This window comes from Agelaius tricolor, unplaced genomic scaffold (genome assembly GCF_023055355.1).
Source record: "Agelaius tricolor isolate 1412-34295 unplaced genomic scaffold, bAgeTri1.0.p SCAF_32, whole genome shotgun sequence".
Lineage (NCBI taxonomy): Eukaryota > Metazoa > Chordata > Aves > Passeriformes > Icteridae > Agelaius > Agelaius tricolor.
In genome coordinates this window covers 6,544,620-6,561,709 of record NW_027269292.1, presented here as the reverse complement: position 1 = coordinate 6,561,709, position 17,090 = coordinate 6,544,620, and the positions used below count along the sequence as shown (strand labels likewise).

General features: G+C 61.2%; 1 protein-coding gene across 3 annotated transcripts in view; it reads right to left on the bottom strand.

Moving 5' to 3' along the window:
• RBFOX3 (RNA binding fox-1 homolog 3) overlaps nt 1-17,090 on the bottom strand; it is a 138,068-nt gene that overhangs the window by 108,138 nt on the left and 12,840 nt on the right. The window contains exon 1 of one of the 3 annotated variants that reach the window (XM_071451445.1): nt 4,544-4,734. The exons of the other annotated variants lie outside the window; for them this stretch is intronic. The gene's annotated coding sequence lies outside the window, so the exon portion shown is untranslated. Of the gene's footprint in view, nt 1-4,543; nt 4,735-17,090 lie in introns of those variants that run through there. 3 annotated transcript variants of the gene reach the window in all.

Sequence of the window (17,090 nt, the reverse complement as noted above, 5' to 3'; positions counted from 1 at the left end):
GCTGGGTCCCTGCTGAGACACGAGCAGGCGGGGGAAGCACCGCTGCTCCCACTGCTGGGACTGCCCTGCTGGCAAGGGAGGGGGGCTGCGGTACCAGCGGCACTCAGGGACAGAAACCGCCCTGCAAAAGGCAAAGAAAGCCCCTGGAAAAGCGAGGGACACCCGGCAGTGGCTGCTGCCAGCACTCGGACACCACTGCCCCCTCCCAGGCACCGCCCCGGGCCCCACCGCTGCACTGATCCCAAAGCAGCCAAAGCCTCATCCTGGCTGCCCTCCCTGAGCCCTTCCCAAAGCATCCCTGGAGCACCAGGGCAGCAGCCATGGGCGCAGCAAGGCCAGGATTCAGCTCCCACCTCACTGCCCCTCTCCAGGGAGCTGGCAGCAGGCAGAGCAGGCAGCTCTGTGCCCACATGAGCTCATCCCTGGCTCCAGGGCTGCAGCCACCCACTGCCACGCAGAGTGCCAGGGCAGGGCACTGCTCCAGCCCCAGGATGGGGCGTGAGAGGGCTGGCAGGGGATTGGCCCTGCAGACCCCCAGCTCTCACATCCCCCTGGACCCTGTGAAATCCCATCAATGCCAAAGTGACACCCTCGGGAGATTGTTAAATGTGAAATGCGGTGAGCCTGGGGAAACCTGCGAAGATGTCCATGCAAACACCTCAGCAGAGTGTGCCTTGCACCTCGGTGAAGTGATTTGACACAGCACTAATTATGCAAATTAATCATCAGTAAATTAGATCCTTGGTTATTTATTTATTTTGCATTCTGTGCTGCAGCCCAGCAGGAGCAGCACCCGGAGAGAGGAGCAGCTCCGCTCCGGCTGGGAAGGAATGTTTGGTAACATGTTGCATGATCTGGCCTCCCCACATTCCTCCTCAGATGAAATTTGGAATTGATTTGCTGGTATCACACCGCTCCCAGCCCTCAATATGTCATGGCAGCTAATGAACCGTGCCACAGACACATTTATAACCCACTATTAGCTGCTTCCAGTGCAAAGAGATTTTTATTTTTTTTTCCTTCTTTGCTCTGATGTTCTAAAACTTGTAAAAACAAACCAAACATCACATACACAGAAAAAAACCCCCAATCACCAGCAACAGCAGAATCACCACAGCAAACATGCATCCTGAAAGTGTGACTCCCATCCTGCCTCCTGGACCCAGCTCTCGCGCCACAGAAAAGGCCCTGGACAATGACCCAAAATCCCCCTGATTTTGCCCGGGTTCCTTCCCAGCCCTGCTCCCTCCAGGCAGAGCAGAGACAAAGGAGCTTCCAGCCCCAGCTCCCTCCCCACAGCAGCAGCTGGAGCTGGGATCTCGCTCCTGAGGGGGAGCAGGAGGCGATGCTGGGGACAGAACTGGACAGGCCCAGGGAGGCAGGGACATTCCCCTTCCTCCCCTCCCTCCCAGCCTCATCCACACCCCAGGATGGCAGCGACAACTCTGTCGGGGGAGCAAGAGCTAACTCGATTTACCAGGACCACTGAGGAGGAAATCATTTCCTATTCTGCATGGAATTTCATATGTGAGAGCAGGAACGGCCCTGTTCCATCAGAGATCTGCTCCTCCCAAACATCCAGCTTTACTTTTGGGGGCAGTGGCCTGCCAGGGATGGGCAGGGACGGCGCTCCCGGAGCCAGGAGAAGCAAACAGAGGATCCTGCCATTGCCATGCACCGTGCATTCCACAGGAGCTGCTGCTCCTCCCAAGGGACCCTCGGCCGGTGGCCTGGCACTGCCACCCGGTGCCACTGAACAGCCAAAATGGGGCTGCTTCTGAGCCCCCCAGTTTGCTCCTCCATGCACAGAGGAGCCTGGATTGGGCACACCAGGATCCAGGAGAGCAGAGTTTTAGCACAGGGAACCTTCCCCGTGGCTGAGCATGCCTGGGGTGCTGCTCACCTGGACCAGCACAAGGTGATCGCTGCAGGGGGATGCCAGCACTCGGTGTCCCACAGGGTGTGCACTCCCCAGGGCTGGTGCTGCAGGTCCCTGTCACTGTCCCAGGGACAGGAACACCCCCTTGGCACAAAACCAGCATCTCTTTGGTGGAGCAAGAGCCACCAGGGCTGGGCTCCCCCCGAGGATGTGCCAGCCTTGTGCTGGAGACCCCCAGCCCCTTTGCTTCACTGCTTCCCTCTCCCTGCCCTGGTGACGCCTCTTTCCCCTCACACACACAGAAGCGATGATAAGTAGCAATAATTTTCCTTCTGTATTTGTGTCACCAAAACTTCCAGCTAATTCCTGTAGCTGCCAGCATGGAGGCACTAATACCTCTGTGAAAGACAAAGCAATTATTTCTAAACATAGCTTGTTCCTTGCATTGTCACCACCCCAGCCACCCAAGCCCTGGGCTGCTGTTAGCATCTCCCTCTAACTAGCAGGGAGGGGGAAAGAGAATGCTTTTCCCCAAAACCAATCGCTGCTGCTGGGCAGGTGACAGACACCCCACTGCCTGAGCCAGACACAGGCACGGTCACCGTGCTCCAGTGTCTCCAGCTGGATGGAGACACCATGTCTGCCGCAGGACCCTCTGCAGACCCAGACCTTGTTGTGCTGCGGGTCTGCTCTCAAGGCATTAAAGCGAGCCGTAAAATGACAAGTGAAGTGAAATAGGGGATGTAAGGGAGAATGTAAATGGTGGCACCGGCACAAGCACAGCACCCTCCAGGGGCCTGTCCCCACTGCCCAGCACCCAGGAGGGGACACAGCCAGTGCACGGGGGTCCCTGCCCCTCCCTCAGGTGCCCACCCCATGGAGCCGTGAGGGTTCAGAGCCTTGAGGAGGACACGGTGCCCTCAGCTGGCACAGAGCCCCCAGAGCCGTGAGCAGCCCCTGCCCAGGTGGGCACAGCGGGCACAGGGAGGGGGAAGAGCTGCAGAGTGAAGGAGCGGGCACAGCCTCCCCAGCAGGGCTGAGAGGGGCAGTGCCTGGAGGCAGCACCCCTGGGTGACCCACACAGCACCACTGATGCACCTCTAACAGCGCTTTGCAGGGCTCCAGCATGCAGAACCTGCTGGCTCTGGCATGGCAGGGCTCCCTCCCTCCGAGGGCTTTATGGGACCAGGCAGAGGCTGAGCACGGGGAACAGGAGCAGGAGCTGCAGCCCTGCACTGGGATTTTGGGCAGAGAATGAGCAGGGGGAGCAGGAGCTGCAGCCCTGCACTGGGATTTTGGGCAGAGAATGAGCAGGGGGAGCAGGAGCTGCAGCCCTGCACTGGGATTTTGGGCAGAGGGTGAGCAGGGGGAACAGGAGCTGCAGCCCTGCACTGGGATTTTGGGCAGACACTCAGCAGCTCCCAAATGCTCACACAGCTCCAAGGTGAGGGGCTCCCAGCCCTGGGATCCTGCTCTGGCTGCCTCCCACTCCATCCCAGGGCCATCCTCCCCATCCCACCCTGCCCAGAGCTGCCCAGGCTCCTCCATTCCCAGCTGCCACACCTGGGCAAAGTGTCAGGGATGCTCCGGAGCCGCCCACCCCAGGAGCTGTCCCAGGTGTGTCACACCTGCAGCTCCCAGGGGAGGGGAGCCTGGAGCAGCCCTGAGCCAAAAACAGGGACAGCTCCCTGGGAACTGCCCTTAGAAATGTTTCCATCACACTTCATAGTCAACCTGCGGTACCACCTCCAGTAATTAACCGCTACATTTTAATTAAACATTGATTAGCAACTAATTAGTCTAATGATTAGTCACCTGAAGGAGACAAAGCAAAATACTGGGGCTGCCAAGATACGAGCTGGAGAAGGCAAATGATGAAAGATGAGAGGCAGCTGAAATTCCTCCCCTGCCTCCCTCTGGGCCAAACGCTTCCTCACGCCTTGGCCCCTCACAGACGAAGCCTCGAGGTGAATTTTTCTAATTGTGGCAATTCTGTCAGAATCTCAAGTGAGAGGTGGGGAGGAGCCTGAGTTATTTCATCTTTCCCATCAGATCTCAGGTTGTTAATGTGGCTAAAGAGCCTCTCCCAGCCTGAGGAGACTGAGACTGTCACGCTAACAAAGTCAAGGGAGACTTTTGTGCTTTCAGTCCTGCAGTGTCCCAAGGAGATCCCTGGAGAGCACAGAAGCCCCCAGGCCCAGCACTGCATCCCCTGCACCCCTCAGACCCCCAGCACTGCATCCCCTGCACCCCTCAGACCCCAGCACTGCATCCCCTGCACCCCCTGCACCCCTCAGACCCCAGCACTGCCTCTCCCGGTCACACCCGGGCTGTCGCTGTCGTGCCCTGCCCGCTGGAGGGGCTCCCATCACTCCACGCCCCTCCCCACAGGGCCTGCAGGGCAGTGTCAGAGCCAGCCCAGCGGGGCCGGGCACCCTCCGGCTGCCAGGGCAGGGCAGAGCCCTCGGTGGCAGTGGCAGGACGCGGCACAGCCCTGCAGGGTCCCCCCCTCGAGGGGTCCGGGCTGGGGACCCGCGGCCTCTGCCCGCAGCTGGGCGCACCCCGGTGCCACCCTGGGACCCGCAGGTCCCTGCGAGCGCCCTCCCCGCGGAGCAGGACATAGCTCCTGCCACCCCCACGCAGCCAGCCCGGCACTGCACTCACGGGAGCCGGAGAGCCGGGCCAGGTCCCGAAGAGCAGCAAAGCCGCGTCCCGAGGGCTCCGGTGCCGCTCCCGCCCCGCCCGGGCTCCGCTCGGGGCCGTGCCCGCACCCCGCTCTGCACCGGGGCGGGCTGGACGCGATGTTTGTTATTGCACTGGTCCCTTCTGTGAGATAATCCTATTTCCCTCCATCACTTATGCCTCAGCAAGCCACTCAGGCTGAGGGTTATGAAAGCGCTCCCAGCGCGCTCCCCCGGCGCTCCGCAGCTCCCTCCCTCCGCCGGCTCCGCTCCCCAGCCCCTGCCCTCCCTCCCTCTCCCTTCTCTTCGCCCTCCTGCCAGCCCGAGCCTCGCCGGCTCCCTCATCCCGGCCCTGCCCATCTCCAGCTCCTCTCGGGGTTTTCCGGGAAGGTGAAGCGATAACGCCGGGGTTATCGCTGGGGTGCTGAGCCCGGGGAGGCCACGGCCCGGCGGTGCCCATCGGCATCGCTCCCCCTGCTCAGGCACGGGAAAATCCCCCAGGGAGGTCACCCGACGGCAGAGGAGGGCAGGATGGGGCGGGCCAGGCTCACAGGGAATAACGCAGGGCAGGAGCCACGGATCCGCAGCCCAGCCCGGTCGGCAGGACCAGGGCAGGAGCCGCCGAGCCCCGGGGACCCGAGCGGGGGTGCGAGAAGGTTAAACCAAACCCTCCGGCCGTGCCTCGCCGACAGGGCTGCGGGACAGCCACGGCCTCGCACGGCTCCGCACGCTGGGATCGCTACAATCGATGGGGCCGGGCCAGGAGGAGGCATCTGAGCGGATACTGACACCTTCCTCCCGCTCCTCCTCCTCCTCGTGCTGGGGATGGCCCCGCTGGGGAGCGCCCAGAGCTCCTGTCGGGGCTCCCCCAGAGCTCCTGTCGGGGCTCCCCCAGAGCTCCTGTCGGGGCTCCCCCAGAGCTCCTGTCGGGGCTCCCCTGACCCTCCCAGAGCTCCTGTTGGGGCTCCCCCGGCTCCCCCAGAGCCGGAGGCAGAGCAGCAGCAGCGGGCAGGGGCTGCCCTGGTGCAGGGGCCGGGGCTGGGCTGTCTGCAGGAGCTGCTGCTGGGCACGGCCTCGCTGCGGGCTGGCACACCTGGGCACGGCCAGGAGATGCCCAGAGAGAGCCCCTGCCCTCCTGCCCTGCCCAGGTGAGGAGCTCCAGCAGCTCCGACCCCGCAGCCTCACGCAGCTGCAGGCGCCGGGCTCTGGCAGCAGGAGGGGCAGCGGCTCTGGCTGTGGCTGTTTCATGCCTCTACAAAGCAATCTGCTCCTTGGGCTCCTCTGTTCCTCCCTCTTATGCAACTGCACAAAATGTAGAGGAAAACAATCCCCTGGATGCTAATTTATCCGAGGAGCTCGAGCAGCTCTGCACAAGGCAGCACTTTCAGCAGGAAAAAAACAAAGGGAACAGCCATGGCTGAAAGGCTGCTCCTGAAATCTGCCCTGCCCTCTGGGACCCTGCCCTGCCCAGCTCCCACAGGGCTCCCTGCCCACATTTCTGCTTCCTACATCCATCCTGCAGCCCTGCCTGCATCCATCCCTGCATCCTGCTGCTCCCTGCCCCTTCCCTGTGCCCACTGGGCGGGCTCTGCTCGCCCCCAGGGCTGGGGGATCCAGGATCAAGCCCCAGAGCTGCCCCACGGTGCCAATGCCCAGGGATGCAGAGCCAGCCCGGCCTCTGCCAGCCTGGCACGGGGCTGCAGCTCACCCGGGGGTACCCCGGGGTCCCTGCAGTGCCCCCCACACACACACACAGCCCCCAGTGCCAGGCACTGCTGGCACGGGCACCTCTGGCAGTCACAGCTTTCATGGTACAAACCAAGGGGCTCAGAGCAGCCGAGGCAAGGCATTGATTTCTTGCTTTGCTTTAAGTGCAGCTAACGCAATAGGTAATTTATTTAAATTGATAGCACAGAGAGAAAGTTGGTTTTTCTCTCCTCTGAAAGGATTCTGCCCTGTTGGGTGACCCAGGTGAGCTGCAGAGCTGGGCTGAGGGCCCTGACACCTCCCAGTAGCTGCCTGCATCAGCTTGTCATATTTTTCAATTCATTACAGCCATTTTAGCAAACAACCACTATGGATTTTTTGTTACAGCAGCTCTTTCTGTTAGCTGTGTGTGAGCTGGTAGCTGCCTCACCCACTCACAGCAAAGCTTTCCCCCCAGGAAGGGGCCAGGGATCCCCACAGCCCCCCAGGCTGAGCAGGGACAGGGGTGAGGGGCTCCCCCCGTGCAGGCAGCCCAGCCCCAGACTCATCCTTCACTGGAGCCCTTCTGGGACGTGCTGTGGACGCTCAGAGCCCCTGGCACGGGCACAGCACTGAGGGGAGGGAGGAGCAGCCCTGGCTGTGAGTGTGGCTCTGACAGCTCTTGGGATCACCCTGGGTGCCCCCCACAGGATCCTGGGGGTGCTGAGCCCCCACGATGACTGCACTCATGAGGAAATGCTGTAATTACGTGCCCAGCTCCCCTGACCCATCCTGAGAGGACCCGGCCCTGGTGCCTCGGTCAGGGGTGTGGGCACACCCTGCAGAGCCCAGGGGAGCGGGCTGGGAGGGCTGCAGGGGCTCCTTCCCTCCGCTGAGCCCTGCGAGCTGCGCTGACCCCAGCGAGAGGCAATAAACGGGGAGGAGCAGGGGCTGAGCTGGGGCTCCTCCACCACCGCCCAGGCTCGGCATCCCGGCCATCCCAGAGGCGGCAGGAGGCAGCCCCGGGTCCCTCCGGGTTACAGCTGGTGCTGCTCAGGGAGCCCCGGATCCCCCCCGGTGCCAGGGGTACCGAGCACAGCTGGTGCTGCTCAGGGAGGCCCTCCCGGTGCCAGGGGTACCGAGCACAGCTGGTGCTGCTCAGGGAGCCCCTCCCGGTGCCAGGGGCACTGATCACAGCTGGTGCTGCTCAGGGAGCCCCGGGTTCCTCCCCTGGTGCCAGGGGCACCGATCACAGCTGGTGCTGCTCAGGGAGGCCCTCCCGGTGCCAGGGGTACCGAGCACAGCTGGTGCTGCTCAGGGAGCCCCTCCCGGTCCAGGGGTACCGAGCACAGCTGGTGCTGCTCAGGGAGGCCCTCCCGGTGCCACCGGTACCGATCACAGCTGGTGCTGCTCAGGGAGCCCCGGGTCCCTCCCCTGGTGCCAGGGGCACCGATCACAGCTGGTGCTGCTCAGGGAGCCCCGGGTCCCTCCCCTGGTGCCAGGGGTACCGATCCCAGCTGGTGCTGCTCAGGCAGCCCCGGGTCCCTCCCCTGGTGCCAGGGGTACCGAGCACAGCTGGTGCTGCTCAGCCCTCCCGCCCTGCAGGCGCTCCCTCCGCCGCCGCACCGCGCTGATTGCGCGATAGGGAGCATCGCAAATGCAACTTGTTGCCTCTTTCCCAGAGTAATTAATTTCATCTGTATTGAACAAATGACATAATTTGAGGATTTCTGGGTTATGGATTAAGTAAAGACCAGATGAGAGCATCCTCATTGGCTTGGAGATTAATTAACAGTGTGAAGTGAAGCGAGCTCTCTCCTCTGCTCTCCTCTGCCGTGGCTGCTGCAGTTCCAATCCGCCTGCCCTGCGCTGGGAGCAGCACTGCCATCCATCGGGGCAGGAGCTCTGGCCAGCGCTGCTCCCCACACCGGGGCATGGGGGAATGCCACGGAGCAAAGCCGCCGTTCACGTTTCCTCCTCAAGGCCTCCTGCTCCTGCCCGGCTGAGCAGTCTGTGATCCACCCCCTCCATGCCCAGATCCATCTCCCTCTCCTGGGGCACAGGCTCAGCCAAAGCTCTCCCCACGCACCCCTTCAGCTCCACTGAGGGTTTTCTGTGTGGGGCCAGGCAAACGGGGTTTGGTGCAGCTTTTATTCATGAGCCAGGCGTGTATTTAATGTGCCTTGCAATGCAGGATCTTTGATCCAGAGCAGCTCCTAATTAATTCTTTTTCCCTTCTTCTGCACCATCCCCTCACCGAGCGCTGAGGCCCCAAACAGAAACGCTCCCTTCCAATGACTCTGCATAATGAGATGCATTTGGACTCCAGCAAATTTGTTCAGTTTTATGGAGTATTATATGAAAACGCTGTGAAATTAAGTTCTGTCTTTGCCATCACGCCGTGGCCATCAGGGCGCTTTTATGTGCGGCGCCGAGAGTGAGGGATGGGAAAGGGAGTCCTTGCTGGAGGAACGGGGAGAGCAGGGAGAGGGAGGAGCCGCGCAATGAGGATGACACGGTGCCGGGTTACACCGGCAGATAATGAAGCAAACAAGAAAGAGATGCAGATGAAGAGGGCTGCAAGCAAAGAACCTGGAGCTGGAGCGGCAGCAGGCAGGAGGCTCCGGCAGCAGGGAGGACGGGGAGGACAGGCAGGAGGGATTCCTGCTTCCTGAATTCCCTCTGGGAAGCGCTCCAGGAGCCACACTCACGACAGGAGAAGGCAAAGGCCACCATCCTGGGGGACGCAGGAGGCTCCCCAAGGGGAGCTGATGCTCACCCAGCACCTCTGTCTGGCCTTTCTCCTCCTCCCCAGCAGCTCCTTTCCTGAGCCAGCTCCTCCACTGCCGGCTGATCCCTTCCTGTTCTTTCTCTCTCCTCATCTCCTCCACCCCCGGCCTCCCGCCCCCTCCTCTTCTCATCAGCCCCGCTCCCCTGCACCTACCCCAGAGCGAGCTATTTTCTCCCTTGGCAACTTTATAACCCGTCTCCTTGCCTGACAGCAATTAAGTAGCTGCTTCACTTCCAATCCCATGGCCCATAAACACTGGGAAAAGAAAACGTTACACAGAAGCAAACAATCAGATCCACACACACGTGTGCAGGCAGACGGGGACAGACGGGGGACACAGGGACAAGCTGGGGGCACGGCTGGGGCCCTGTGCACGCTCTGGAGACCTCACAGCGGCTGCAGCCCCCTAAAAGCTCAGCAGAGGGGAGAGATTCCATAATGCAGGGGAAGGAGAGAGGCACCATCCATCCCTAGGGCTGCCCAGCCCCCGTGCCCAGGGCTGCCTTTCACACTGCTCCCCCTCGCAGCTCCGGCACTCACAGAGAGATAAAACGGCCAAAAAACGCATTAAAAAAAAAAGAGAAAAAAAGAGGCAGCTCACCCCTCACTGTGATGGATGGGATTTTTTGGTGCCTTACAGCCCTTGAGCCTCTGGGGACCAGCACTGATAAATCACAGCTTTCAGTTTGCTGTGAACATCTTCACTGCCCCAGCCTGGCCGGCCACTGACACGGCCCCGGCACGGCCCAGCATGGCTCTGGTACGGCCCTAGCATGGCAAAGCACGGCCCTGGCACGGCCCAGCATGGCTCTGGCACGGCCCAGCATGGCTCTGGCACGGCCCTGGCACGGCCCAGCATGGCTCTGGCACGGCCCTGGCATGGCAAAGCACGGCCCAGCATGGCTCTGGCACGGCCCTGGCACGGCCCTGGCATGGCAAAGCACGGCCCTGGCACGGCCCAGCATGGCTCTGGCACGGCCCTGGCATGGCAAAGCACGGCCCTGGCACGGCCCAGCATGGCTCTGGCACGGCCCTGGCACGGCCCTGGTTGGGGGCAGCAGGGCCGCCTCCCGAGCGCCGCTCCCATCCCGACGCTGCCGTACGGAGCCCTGGGCTCCCAGATTCCCGGACAAGCTCCGGGCCGGGCTGGAATGCGCTCCCGAGGAACCCCGGGATGCCCGGGGCCCGCAGGCACCGCCCGGGCTCGGCCGCACAGAGGCGAACCCAGCCCGGATGAAGCGAGCTCTGCCCCGGAGCTGAAGCGCAAACTGAGCAAGCAGCAAGAGAGCACAAAATCCCGGCGATTACTGAAAAGCTCTGGACGTGGCCGTGAATCCAGAGCTGCAACAGCATCTCCAAGCGATTAAGAGAAAAATCAAGACGTGGACAGAAGTAGATTGGCCACAGGTGAAAAATGGCTCAATTATTTCTAGTGCCAGAACCAGCGCAGGATGCTTCCCTCTGCTCCTGATCCACAACCTCCCAGTAATTAGCAGAGCCCGCAGAGAGAAAAACGCTCCGAGCTCCAGGGAGAGACCCACGGTGCCCCACACCCATCCCAGCGTGCCGTGTGAGCTGGGACAGCACCAGCACCACCCCGGCACGGCTCCAGGGGCTGGGGGAGCGGGATGGGCCGGCCCGGGCAGCTGGGACAGGCGGGCTGTGCCCTGGGGCAGAGCATCAGGCTCATGGTGATGAGGAGTGTCCTGCTCCTGCCCACACCCGCCAGCCTGATGGCCCTGCAGGGTAACAGCCGGCAGGAGCAGAGGACTTGAGGAAGAGACAGGGACCCTTGAGGCTGGAATCAAGAATTCCTCAGCCTGGAGAGGCACTGAGCAGGATGGGGGAGCAGGGCTGACCTGTGAGAGCAGAATCCAGCCCAGTGGAGCTCTCTGTGGGGCTGGGGGGAGGACAGAGATAATCACAGGCATTTGCTCCCCAGCCTCCCCACTCTGCTCTTTGCAGGGATCTTTTAAAACCACCAGTGCATAAAACAACAACAAAAAAAGTTCCCAGGAAGCCCCGTGCCCTCCCCGCCAAAGTTCGGAACATGCTGTCATCAAGAAAAATGATGCTGGCAAGAGAGAAACCCGCTGGGGTTGCTGGCAATTTCCCAGGCTCCAGCCCCGATGAGTGTTTATCAATAATTTCAGGATCCGGCTGTCGCAGGCGCTGACGGGAGCGCGGGCAGGGAGAGCGAGTGTCAGCACAGCCACGGGCGGCAGCGCCGGCCGGGGAAATCAATTAACGGCTCCGCAGGAGCGGGATCTGCCCGCATTACAGGGCCAGGGCTGCTCGCCGGGCTGCAACACGGAACGCTGAATCCCTGCCCGGTGACACAGAGCTGGGACCGGGGCGAGCGGGCTCCGGGCCAGCCCAGCCCCAGGCACAACCGGGGATGCTCAGAGCCAGGGCGAGCGGATTCCATGGCCAGCACAGCCCCAGGCACAACCGGGGATGCTCAGAGCCAGGGTGAGGGCATTCCATGGCCAGCCCAGCCCCAGGCACAGCCGGGGATGCTCAGAGCCAGGGTGAGGGCATTCCATGGCCAGCCCAGCCCCAGGCACAACCGGGGATGCTCAGAGCCAGGGCGAGCGGATTCCATGGCCAGCACAGCCCCAGGCACAACCAGGGATGCTCAGAGCTGGGGTGAGCGGATTCCATGGCCAGCACAGCCCCAGGCACAACCAGGGATGCTCAGAGCTGGGGTGAGCGGATTCCATGGCCAGCCCAGCCGGGGATGCTCAGAGCCGGGTCCCACAGGATGGGGAATGACACACAGCAGCTCTATAAATGCTCAGCTACCTCAGCCTGGCTGCAGGTCAGAGCTCCCGGGCTCCATCCCTGCCTCCCCAGCAGCCTCAGCACCCTCACAGGGAAGTTTTGTCCAATTCCTAACCCAAACCTGCTCCCTTCCAGCCCCAAGCCTGTTGTCTGACAGATCAAGAGTTCTATTATCATTATAGTGCAAGGATTCCATGTCACCAGAGTTTCATACCTTCTCTGTGTTCCTCACAGGCAGCTCCTCTAGGCACTGACTCTTCCTGTCCTTGCAGTCACCACCTGACTCCAGTTCCCACCAATCCACTCTTTTATAACACTGTTCTTATTTGCTACAGGTGTGGCCTGTTAGCATCAGGCCTGCTCCTAATCTTTGGTAATTGGTTCAGCTGCAGCTCTCTAGGGGATAAGATTACATTCTATACCATCTTCATTTACCCATCCTGTATCCCCCTAGACAAACCACTCTCCTTGTCAGAAGAAAACAGAAGAAAAGCCCAAGCACACCACAAACCTTTGCCCAGGACAGCAGAGCCTCTCCAGATGGATGGCTCCAGGGGGCTCCATATCCCCTTCTTTAGGGCCTGCCCACGAGAGGACGTGTCCCCAGCACCCCGTGTCCCAGGCTGGCCTCCCCAGCACCAGCCAATTCCCTGCTGGAGGCAATTCTGTTTCCAGCATTTGCCCAGCATCCTGTGGGGACCAGGCTGGGAATGCTCATTCCTGCACTCCCTGTGCCAAGCCTCAGCTGCCCCTCCTGAAATGAGCATTCTTTAATTATTATTAATTCTCTGCATTGTGTCAGACCTTCTCCTGTATTTCTGCTCCCTCCTGGAGCACCTTCCCTGCCTGTCCCAGGCCCAGAGTGAGGTGATTCTGCAGCCAGAGCTGCTGGGGGTTCCTGAGTCCTGGTGTGGCCCTAATGGATTGGTGACACTGTTACATTCATGGGTATTTCAGGAGGAAGGAAAAGGCTACTGGTGTTCATACGTTCTTGCTGTATTATTTAAGAGAAGCCATTTGAGAGCACAGGAGAAGCAGTGTCTGCTCCCAAAAGGAGGGAAAATAATGGAGGGGAATATTTGCAAAAAGCTCAGTTAAGTAAATATTTTATGCCAAATAATGTTATGGCTTTTGAATGATGCATGCAGGAGAGTTGAAAGGAGGTGAGGCACGGAGCAAGGAGCACATGGTGAGTGTGGAGGTGTCGGGGAGGGAAGAACACAGTGCCTGCCTTGGGCAGGGCCTCTCGCCCTGGCAGGGCTGTGCCACCCGCAGGAACTGCACGGGAGCAGGGCCCAGGGAGCACAGAACGGGCAGGGAGCAGGCAGAGGCACTGTCCCGGCCCTGGAGGAAGAGGCAGGCAGGGAGAGCAGGAGGAAGGGTGGCCGGGGGAGGAGAGCAGGGCCAGCACGGAGCAGGGGCTCTCTGGGCTGAGGGATTCTCCTCCCGGCAGGAGCGGGGCGAGCAGCTGGCACGAGGGAAGCACAGAGAGGAGTAAAATACCACGCAGTGTAATAAGAAATGCAGTTAATCAATGGGCTCTGCAGCTGGGATCAATGGGAGGCAGACACAGCCATTAGCTGGGGAAGCTGAGCAGAGCCGGGGGCAGCGGTCGATGCCGGGATAACCAAGTGCAGAGCAGGGGTCCCAGGGGAGAGCAGAGCCAGGCTCCAGCCACAAGGCTGACCCTGCTCTGCTCCACAGGGCCCAGACCCCAGCGAGGAGCAGGAGGAGGAGCCCTGGGATCACCACGAGCATTCAGCAGCAGCGACTGGGGAATGGGACCCGGCCCCTCACATCAGCCAGGGACGGTGCCTGGATGCAGAGAGCAAGGCAGAGTCTTCCTCCCTGCTCTCTTCCTTTTGTGCCTCTCCTCACCTTGAGTGCTGGCCAGATCACTCCCCAGGGAGCCCAGCAAGGGAGGAGGAGCTCGGTCTGAGCGTGGAACAGCTCACCCTCCCGAGAAGGAAGGGCTGCACCAGCCCAGGTAAGCAGAGCTGCTGCTGCTGCTGCTGCTGCTGAGTCAGGGCTGGCCCAGGCCTGAGCCCCAGAGCCCCCCCGGCTGGAGCCACCCGGCTGAGTCCCTGCACGGGGCTGCCTCAAGAGGGAATCTTGATTTTCAGCCCATGAGCAAATTTAGTGCTAGGGACGGCAGACAGCAAGTGGGCACCACCTCTGGGGTTCTCACAACGCTGCCAGTGACTCAGCCTTGGAGACGAGACCCTCTCCGGGCTCCATCACATCCCGCTCCTCCAGCCAGCCCGACCCCAGTGCTGAACACCAGGGCTCCGATCCATGCCGAGCCCTGCTGCTCCCTTCCCACACCAACGCAGCTCGGTGGCCTCAATCACAGCCCGATCACCCCGAGCCAGCAGGGAGGAGCAGCGTGAGCAGGAGGGCAGGGCAGGCACGGGGGCAGAGCTGGCCCAGAGCGCTCCAGCCCGGGCCGTGCTCGAGGAGGGCAAGGAAGGAAGGAAGGAAAGCAGCTGAGCACCGGGATCCCTGCCGGGGATCCCTCCTCCCAGTGGGGTGTAACATCTCCCCTGATCCCAGAGGTGTTCCCGGCCCTCCCGCTGCTCCGGACACAGGCTCCATCCTTGCTCCATCCCGGTTCCATCCCCGCTCCATCCCCGTTCCACCCCCTCTCCATCCCAGTTCCATCCCCACTCCGTCCCGGTTCCATCCCGGTTCCATCCCCTCTCCATCCCGGTTCCATCCCCGTTCCATCCCCTCTCCATCCCGATTCCATCCCCGCTCCATCCCGGTTCCATCCCCGTTCCATCCCCGCTCCATCCCGGTTCCATCCCCGCTCCATCCCGGTTCCATCCCCGTTCCATCCCGGTTCCATCCCCGTTCCATCCCCGCTCCATCCCGGCTCCATCCCGGTCCCGCCGCTCCCGGGACTCTCCGGCCTCTCCCGCCCCCGCCGCGGCCGCGCAGCGCCCCCTGCTGGCCCAGTCCGGCCACGCCGGGGGTCGGGGGTCTCCCCCGGTCCCCTCCGGGTCCTCCCCGGTCCCTCCCCGGTCCCTCCCGGGTCCCTCCGAGCCCCCCGGCCCGTAGCAGGTTCCTCGCCGAGTGCCGCGGGCGCTGCCCGAGCCTTCACTGCTGGGGCTGAGGGTAAGGGGTCATTTCGGGGGTCTCTTCAGTCACCCCCACGCTGGAGAGCGAGTCCAGCCCCGCGGACACCCCAGAGCTCCCACATGGGCACCAAGGCAGCAGCTCAGGGGTAGGAGTCAAACTCCTGCCTGGGGGCACCGGCAGCCAGCTCCTGCCCAAAGAGCCCCCACAGCCCTCAAAGCCTCCTTTCCCACCTCCTTCCTCTTCTCCAGCCCTTCCGAGCAGCTTGGCTGGAGCACCTTCCTCCTCCCATCTGCTTCAAGGCTCGGGGCAAGTCCAGGGCAGCTTCTGCTTCCATCCAACACCCTGGCAGGGCTGCCCTGCTCCTCGGTGCACACCCATCACACCACACACCTGCAGCTGCATCCCATCCCCAACAGCTCCACACACCCCCAGAGTCACCCCAGACCCCCCAGCTCTGCTCCTGGGGCAGCTTTGGGCCATGGCAGAGGTTTTAGTGACCCTGATCCTTAGCTTATCCTGTCCTTGGTGCTCAGCAGTGCTTGCCCCAGCACTGCCCGTGCATCCAGGTGCCATAGGGAGCTGCAGGTTTGCCCATGGGGTGCTCAGCACATCACTTCTTCCAAAGGCTGGAAACAGGCTGGGACACCGAGCAGGACAGTTCCACTGGGCTCGTGTTCTCCACTTTTAGCCCCTTCATCAATCTTCAGAGAGCTAACTGGTGCTCGAGTGCAGGGCGGGCAGTGTCAGCCCCAGCAGGGTCAGGCTTGTGGTGCCCTTGGAGCTCCCTGCCTGCTCTCAGCAGTGTCTCCAAGGATGCAGGGTTGGTGCCACCGGCCTGGAGCTGCTGCTCCAGAGGATGCTGAGCAGGACGTGGGGCAGCCACGGCCCCTTGGGCACATCCACACACGGAAGCAGCGCCTGGGGCGTTGTCAGTGCAAAATCAGCCCTTTAGCTGGAGCTCCCAGTGTCCCCAGGCAGGGTGGCCAAAGGTGATGTTCTTTATCTGTGCCTCATGCTCCTCAGATACTGATATCAAAATGTGCCTTGAAACACTCGTGACATCCAATATTCCTCAGAGACCAGAGCAGTGCTTCCCCCTCACTCAGCCCTTCCTCCCAGAGGAGCAGATGGACACAATACATTATCAGCACCTTCCCCACGCTGTTAGCAGTGCCACAGGGACTGCTGACCCACCTCAGAACAGCACAGTCAATATTTAGGACTTTCCCTGAGCTTGGCAAGCGATATCATCTTTATCATGAGCCCTTTAACCCTCGCTGCTGCCAGGAGGCTCTGTCCTCTCTGAAGGACAATATCGAGCCCAGGGCAACACATGCAGATAAAAAATAGTTCCTTGAGTACACATCCCATGTAGTTCCTTGGGTAAACATCAGTGCTGGGCTGGCAGAGAGGCACACTGGGCTGAGGGAGTGGAGTGTGGGGTGGCAGACACCAGTGCTGGGGTGCCCTTAGCCCAGTGCCCGCTCCATGCCCTCTGTTAGCAGGAGGGCTGGGGGCTCAGGGCTGGGGGCTCAGGGCAGGACCCACTCCAGCATTTCCACTGCAAATGCCCAAGGCTGCTCTCCCAGCTGGTGTCAGCCCTGAGGTCCCTGCTGGGATCCCCTGGACCTCTCACAGTGTTCTTGCAGGATTGTCCCATGTCACACCCACACTGGAAGAGACCCCAGTGCCCCCTGACAAATCAGTCCAGGTGGGAATACTTGAGATGCTCAGGACTACCAAGAGGCTGTCATTCCATCCAGGAAGAATAAACTCATGTGCCTAAGACTCATCTACCCAGCTCAGTTTTAGGGAGAAACATCAAAGAATGATCACAGACAGGTTGGGGAAAACCAGGTGGAGAAAGCTCTGCTTGGTGAGGAGAAGGTGGCAGGCAGTCAGGAAGCAAAGCACCGAGGAATAAATCTGCAACCTGAGCAGAGGAGGATGAGCAAAGACATAAAGGTTGTGAGTTCAGAGCCCAGGGAACCAAGGCAACCTCTGTTACATAACTCTAAAAGCCTTAAACTCAGTTTTTCTGAGAAACAAGTCGTCAGCAATGATTAAACCCCAGAGAAGCCATAAACCAGCAGGTATTGATACGATGGGATGCTGATACAGCGAAGCTCAGCAGTGCACGAGAGGATGAGAGTCACCCATGGGGAGCAGAGGGGCACAGAGGGACACG